The sequence below is a fragment of the Silurus aristotelis genome (genome assembly GCF_946808225.1).
Source record: "Silurus aristotelis genome assembly, chromosome: 11".
Lineage (NCBI taxonomy): Eukaryota > Metazoa > Chordata > Actinopteri > Siluriformes > Siluridae > Silurus > Silurus aristotelis.
Genome location: NC_139584.1, coordinates 3,788,457 through 3,794,673, shown reverse-complemented (window position 1 = coordinate 3,794,673; position 6,217 = coordinate 3,788,457). Strand labels below are relative to the sequence as shown.

The 6,217-nt window shown below is 36.3% G+C and overlaps 1 protein-coding gene across 1 annotated transcript in view; it reads left to right on the top strand.

Moving 5' to 3' along the window:
* Nucleotides 1-282: 282 nt before the first annotated feature.
* zap70 (zeta chain of T cell receptor associated protein kinase 70) overlaps nucleotides 283-6,217 on the top strand; it is a 22,037-nt gene continuing 16,102 nt past the window's right edge. Inside the window, exon 1 of the mRNA XM_083554944.1 lies at nucleotides 283-489. The gene's annotated coding sequence lies outside the window, so the exon portion shown is untranslated. The remainder of the gene's footprint in view (nucleotides 490-6,217) is intronic.

Sequence of the window (6,217 nt, the reverse complement as noted above, 5' to 3'; positions counted from 1 at the left end):
TTGACATGATAACAACAATTCTTTCAGGTTTTTTTTTTTTTGCAAACACGAAATACACACACACTTTTATACATATACATATACATATACACACACACACACACACACACACACACACACACTGCCTGCTGCTGGAGGTGGAGGAGTGAAAATTTCTGTTTCTGAGAATTGCAAAAAAACATGAAGGGGAGTCGAACAGCCCACGTAGTTCACCTGCATGTGTAGAGACACATACACACACACACACACACACACACACACACACACACACACACACACACACACACAGTAGTGCTTGGCAAGCACAGATGTCATACATCAAGCCAGATCAGAGTTCATCACCTCCTCAGACTGTACACGTTTTTTGTCATTGACGGTTGATTTGAGCTCAGCCTCCTCCTCCACCACCTCCACCACCTCCTCCTCCTCACGCTCCTCACGCTCCTCTCTTCATCTCTTTCTCAACCCGAATCTCCTGGCCTTCCCTCGGTAAGTGCTCGATGTGAGCATGTGTTCTTTTTTATCCTCCTCTTTTATCCTTTTCGTGTGTTCTTCATGACGGGGAGATGTTCTCGTTTGGTTCTCAGTGTTTATCCGAGCGCAGAGCGGTGAGCATGTGAAAACGAGGTGAGCGAGACTGGGAAGGTTGTTAAACTGACAGATGCGAGTTAAACCGAGGCCAAGTAATGAACTGAACTTTTCAGGTCAACCCGGGACACGTCTCGCTAACAAAAGGCCCGGAGTCTCTTTCTCACGTGTCGTACGCTAATTCCCCGGTGTCAGGAACTGAGTATGTAATAGTGCGTATGCACCTGCTCACTTCTTGTGCAAGGCAACTTTTAATGACAATCACTATTTTCTAGCAGCGCATTATAGAGTTGAGCTAAATTTATTCGATGCTAAACAAAGAAGATGCCGGAATTACAAATTACTTCAATATAAATAGAAGCTAAGACTAGCACTCAATTTTTGTCTTTGGTGCTCCTCGGCTGAAATCTTTTGTTTTGTGCGTCATCTTGTTTGCACCAACCTTCGCTATAGGGCTACGTCTGAACCCTGTCAAAAAAGCCTTCGTTATACTGTCTCTAAGATGCACAAATGAGTGAAAATGAAAAGTGTGCTACATGAACTGTCCAGATTCTGTGTTATAATAATAATAATAATAATAATAATAATAATAATAATAATAGAAAAAGAGTGAATTTTGTCTTTTATTTACAATCAATCGAATTGATTTACCTTTCGTTACCAAATCGCTCTCTTCAAAACTCAAGGTCACTCTTCAAGGTCGAAACCCGACATGAAACGAATAATCGTGAAACGAAACGTTAACGTTAAAAAAATACATCAGAATTGTTGAGGAAACCGGAAATGAATTATTTCTAACCAGAATCAAAGAATTCATGGTGTGTTCGGGTGTTCTGTGTTTTCGCAAAATATGAAACTTTTATGAATATTTCTACCGTTTAGAATAATTTGTATTCGCAAGCTTGTATGGTGTTATCACACACACACACACACACACACACACACACACACACACACACACACACATTCTAAAGCAGATAGCTCAGCTGCAACTTCAGAGCTGGAGATTTATTTATAGAGCTATCGTACGCGTAAACGTATTAATATTCAGAGAACCTGCCGTGTTTTGGTCCAAACCACAGCAGTTGTTAAAAGTCTGCAACCCGATTTAACCTGTGGTTCCACCTGAACAGTAAAAAAAAAAGTAGTCATTAAATAAATCGCCTCATAAATAAAAAAAAAGAAAAGAAACAAAACTAGAATCTTACGCAATTTTTGCGATTTCTGTTAAGCAAAGATCACAGCGTCCTGAGCAAATAATGCGTTATAAAGAGCGTTATGAAAAAAAAAAAAAAACACACAACCTCAGCAGGACGCCGGTGGCAGGAATCCAGACCCTGTCTGAGCTCGAAATGCTTGTGATATTTTAGCAGACCCGTGGGAGCAGCTAAACACGGAGCTAAATGCTGTTTGTGGAAAATAAACGACAAATGCAACAAAAAAGAGAATGTTTGAAAAGGTACAGGGTCAGAGGCACTTGTATGCATTGGAAAAAAAACTGATTTCCAGTAACGTTTGAGAATAAATATTTTCCATCCAGTTTTAGAATAAAGGTCAAGTCGGTCATGAGCAGGCCAGTGGTGACTGTAGCAAGGAAAAACACCATGAGGTGAATCCTGTTGGTGAAAAATAACAATAAATATATATACACTACAGAATATAATCTAGCTAGTGTTTATTTATTAAGTATTTAAGTTGGTTTTGAAGGTATGGGATGCTACAGTGAGAACTATAAATCCAAATTATAGGTACAAGGTTAATATCATGGATATTTATAGTAGCTTCAGTGCATTTCCCGAAAAAAAAAAAATCACACACAATATTTTACCGTTACCATAAGGTAAAAGTTCAATTCACAAAACTGTTAGTCAAACTACAGTCATCTATTGAAGATTGTGAAACCAGAAGTGTGGCTGTAGATACCACAGGACTTGTGATAACTTCAACACAATCACATGTTAAAATTGTAAAAGATTCAAAATTGACCCAGTTGTATCAGTTGTCTATTATGTACAATTATATGAGGAGGAATATTTATAAATAGGTTTGACCCACACTTTAAATGTTTTTTTTGTCTATGGTTCTGTGAAGAACCTTTAACACGTGTAGAAGCTTTCCGTCGCAGAGAAGGAACTTCAGACCGAAGAACGTTTATTCATACTCAATATGTTTAAAACAGATCATTTACAAACATTTACAAATTTTTACAAGCAGATCATTTTAAAATATATATAATTTGATTGTATGGCAGATTATTGATTAATAATTAGTTTCTATATTATATATTATATAGTATAATAATAATTTAAGTTCAAAATATATTTCAACTGTTCTGATATAACACCATTTTGTCGCAAATGTTAATTATATTTAGGTTTTAGCTTCAAAGAAAGAATTGGATAACTATAAATTATAAAGTTTATAATAAAAGATCTTTGTAGTACCAGACACAATGTTCCTTATGGCAATAAAGGTTCCTTAGTCCCTAAAAAGTGGTGTTTATTTAAAAAAAAAGGAACCAATCAATGCAGCGTTCTTTGAAGAATAAAAAAAATTTTTTTCAATGGTGTTTTCTTTCGAGTCCGGTTCTTCTCAAGATTTCTTCCTCATGTCATCCAGGGAGATGTTCCTCACCAACGTCGGCTCCGGCTTGCTCTTCAGGGAAAATGTATCGATTTACACTAAATATTCAGATATTTCCTTATAGTTATATTTTCTGTAAAGCGGCTTCGAGGCAATGTTCACTGTTTAAAACATAAAGAGTTAAAAATCTATGGTCCAAAAAGCAAAACGTTTAACAAAATGTAGTCGTAATCGGATAGAGACGATGTTCAGTTTAAAGACGACCCTTCAGAAATTTTTACTTGTGCAAAATTTTCAAAAATTTTCACGTGTAATGGAAAGTTCATGATTATGTAAATAAATATCACGTTAATTGTTAAACCCTAGAAATGATACCGATTGTATGATTAATTGTACGATTGGTTAACGCATATGCTTCATTTTATACAGTATATTTGTTAAGAACGAGCCACACACACACACACACACACACACACACACACACACACACACACACACACTTTTAGTAAATCTTTCAAAGCTGTCGGATTTACTGCAAACATTCAAATCAGTCAAATCAATTTAAGGTTCGAATTCCTAATTTCAAGGTCAAAGGTCAATTCTGAGGGGCTTCTTTGATTTTGTTTATAATGATAAAGCAGTTTTTGGGCTTGGGTGCCACACATACTAAAAATACTACACGATACATTGCATCCAGATTTTCATGAACACTGTCAGAAGTGAAGCCTGGGATCGTCTTCTATTTTTAGTTTTGTACTCGTTTGACTTTTATCTAAGATTTTCTGAATCTTTGCTAAATACCTGAACTATAATCAAAGCCCCGCTGCTCTTTCTCAAGCATCCGCAATGGAAACAGGAAACAGGAGTCTCAGTCTTCACCGCAACCTTCTTTCGGGAAACTCCAAAAAAAAAAAACGGCTTTGGCCCACAAACAATTTTGTTCTATTTTATTGTTATTTTTTTTTTCGCTAAAGATATGGTACTCCCACAGACATGAAAGAACATGAAATAAAATGTATGTCTCATAAGTGACTATGTTTGCATCAGACACTAAGAACTTTCCAGAACATAACACGGCGTACAGATACGGGCATCACGATCTACACTTCCCAACGACAGACTTGTTTACATTCACCTGGTTACTACACACACACCTGAGAACATCACAGTAAGCCAGCTCTGAAATCGCTCCTCTTTCACTCTTTCACTAATCCCTATATAGTGCACGGCAGTTAAGCTCACTAGAAAGAGAGGAATGAAAAAGTCGGACACTGAAGTGAATAGTGAGTATCAGAGATGAGGAATAAGCTCGTCATATATGTGACAACTACCCTCGAATTATTATCTGCGATGTATCGGAAACAGATTGTTTTTCTGTTATTTATTCAGAAGAAAGAGAGCAAAAACACCGGTTGCCATGTTTCTTCATCATTATGTTTGTTAGATAAAAATACATACAATTTATAAATTAAATACACAATTGAAATAAAAAAAGTAATTTATTATATATATATATATATATATCTTCCAGTGGGCTCACCACCTGCAGGAGGGACCGTAAGGGACGGTGCTGTGAGGATTGGGCAGCAGTCGAAGGCGGGGGCCTGCTTAGACTGCTGCCCCCGCGACCCGAATTACGGATAGGCGGGAGAAAATGAATGAATGAATGAATGAATATATATATATATATATATATATATATATATATATATATATATATATATATATATATATATATATATATATATATATATATAATTTTTATTATTATTATTATTATTAAATAAAGATCAACAAGAATAACCTAATATATAAAACTACATTATATACAGAACATTTTCGCAGGTTTCCTCTCAGTGTTTTTCCTTACGTTTGTAACAGTTGCTCCAGTGTTGCCATCCGCCATCTTTATTTATTTATTTTTGCAACATCTTGCACCACATTACAGGAAGAAATATAATCTGCTGATGAGTGTACACTAAATATTCACCTTAAAATCAGAGTACATTTTGGGTAAAAATGAGTGAACGAGTGCACGGAACAAAAGCCGCTTTTGCAAACAGCAAAACAAAATGGCCGACACCCAATATGGTGCGTCGTACAGTATAAGCGATAGGAAGCAGTTTCAGACACGGTCTTTGTTTTATTCTCATCTTGTGAAGTAAACGTACTGTTTTCAGTGTAGCCATTCCTGATGTACTCATACTCACTCTTTGTATGATCTTAGGCTGTCCCTGGATTATGACTGATTTCACGATTAAATCAAACTACTCTCCGGTTTTGGGGATTTGATGCTCAGATGTAGCTCATCTTGTTTTTATTGTATAAAATTAACACTGTGGTAAAATGTGCAGAAGGTTTAGCCACTGATGTACACTGTTAGACTGTCCAAGATGGCGTCCCTCACTGAATTTGCTCCCCGTAACCACAAACCACAAGCAAAAACATACATCGGAAGTGAAAATTTTCAACATGTTTGCTGCAGTTCTTTTTTTTTTTTTTTACAACGTACAAACAAATCTGAGGTAAATGTTAACATTCCTAGTCATGTTGTCGAGGTTGCAGTGTTTCTGTGCCTCTATGCTAGCTAAGCGTATTTTCCAGTTGACTAGCATCTCTGACTAGCAATTAAAACACTTGGCCACCAAATAGCTAATAGTAGCAGTTCATATACCACCACAATGTACAACATAGCATAAGCATGGGTGTCTTAGTTATTTATTTTACAGTTAAAACCGAAATCCATTATGAACCTCTAATCTTTTTGCTTATACTTTCTTTTTAGTATTAAATTTTACTAGCACCAGCCTTTAGGTTAATCAGACTCTTAAAGGGTTTCTAGTCCCAGTTTTTTCTTTAAAGGGTTTCTAGTACCAGTTTTTCTTCCTATAAAACAGGCTAACTGGCTAAATTTGGTCGCCTCAGCCATTAGACATCCACTTGGTCAGCACATTTCCTCGCTGTACTGAAAGTACCACTTAACACACCACAATCGATTAACCGTAGCTTAGCTAGGTTTTAACGTAGTTTGCTAACCAAAAAAAAA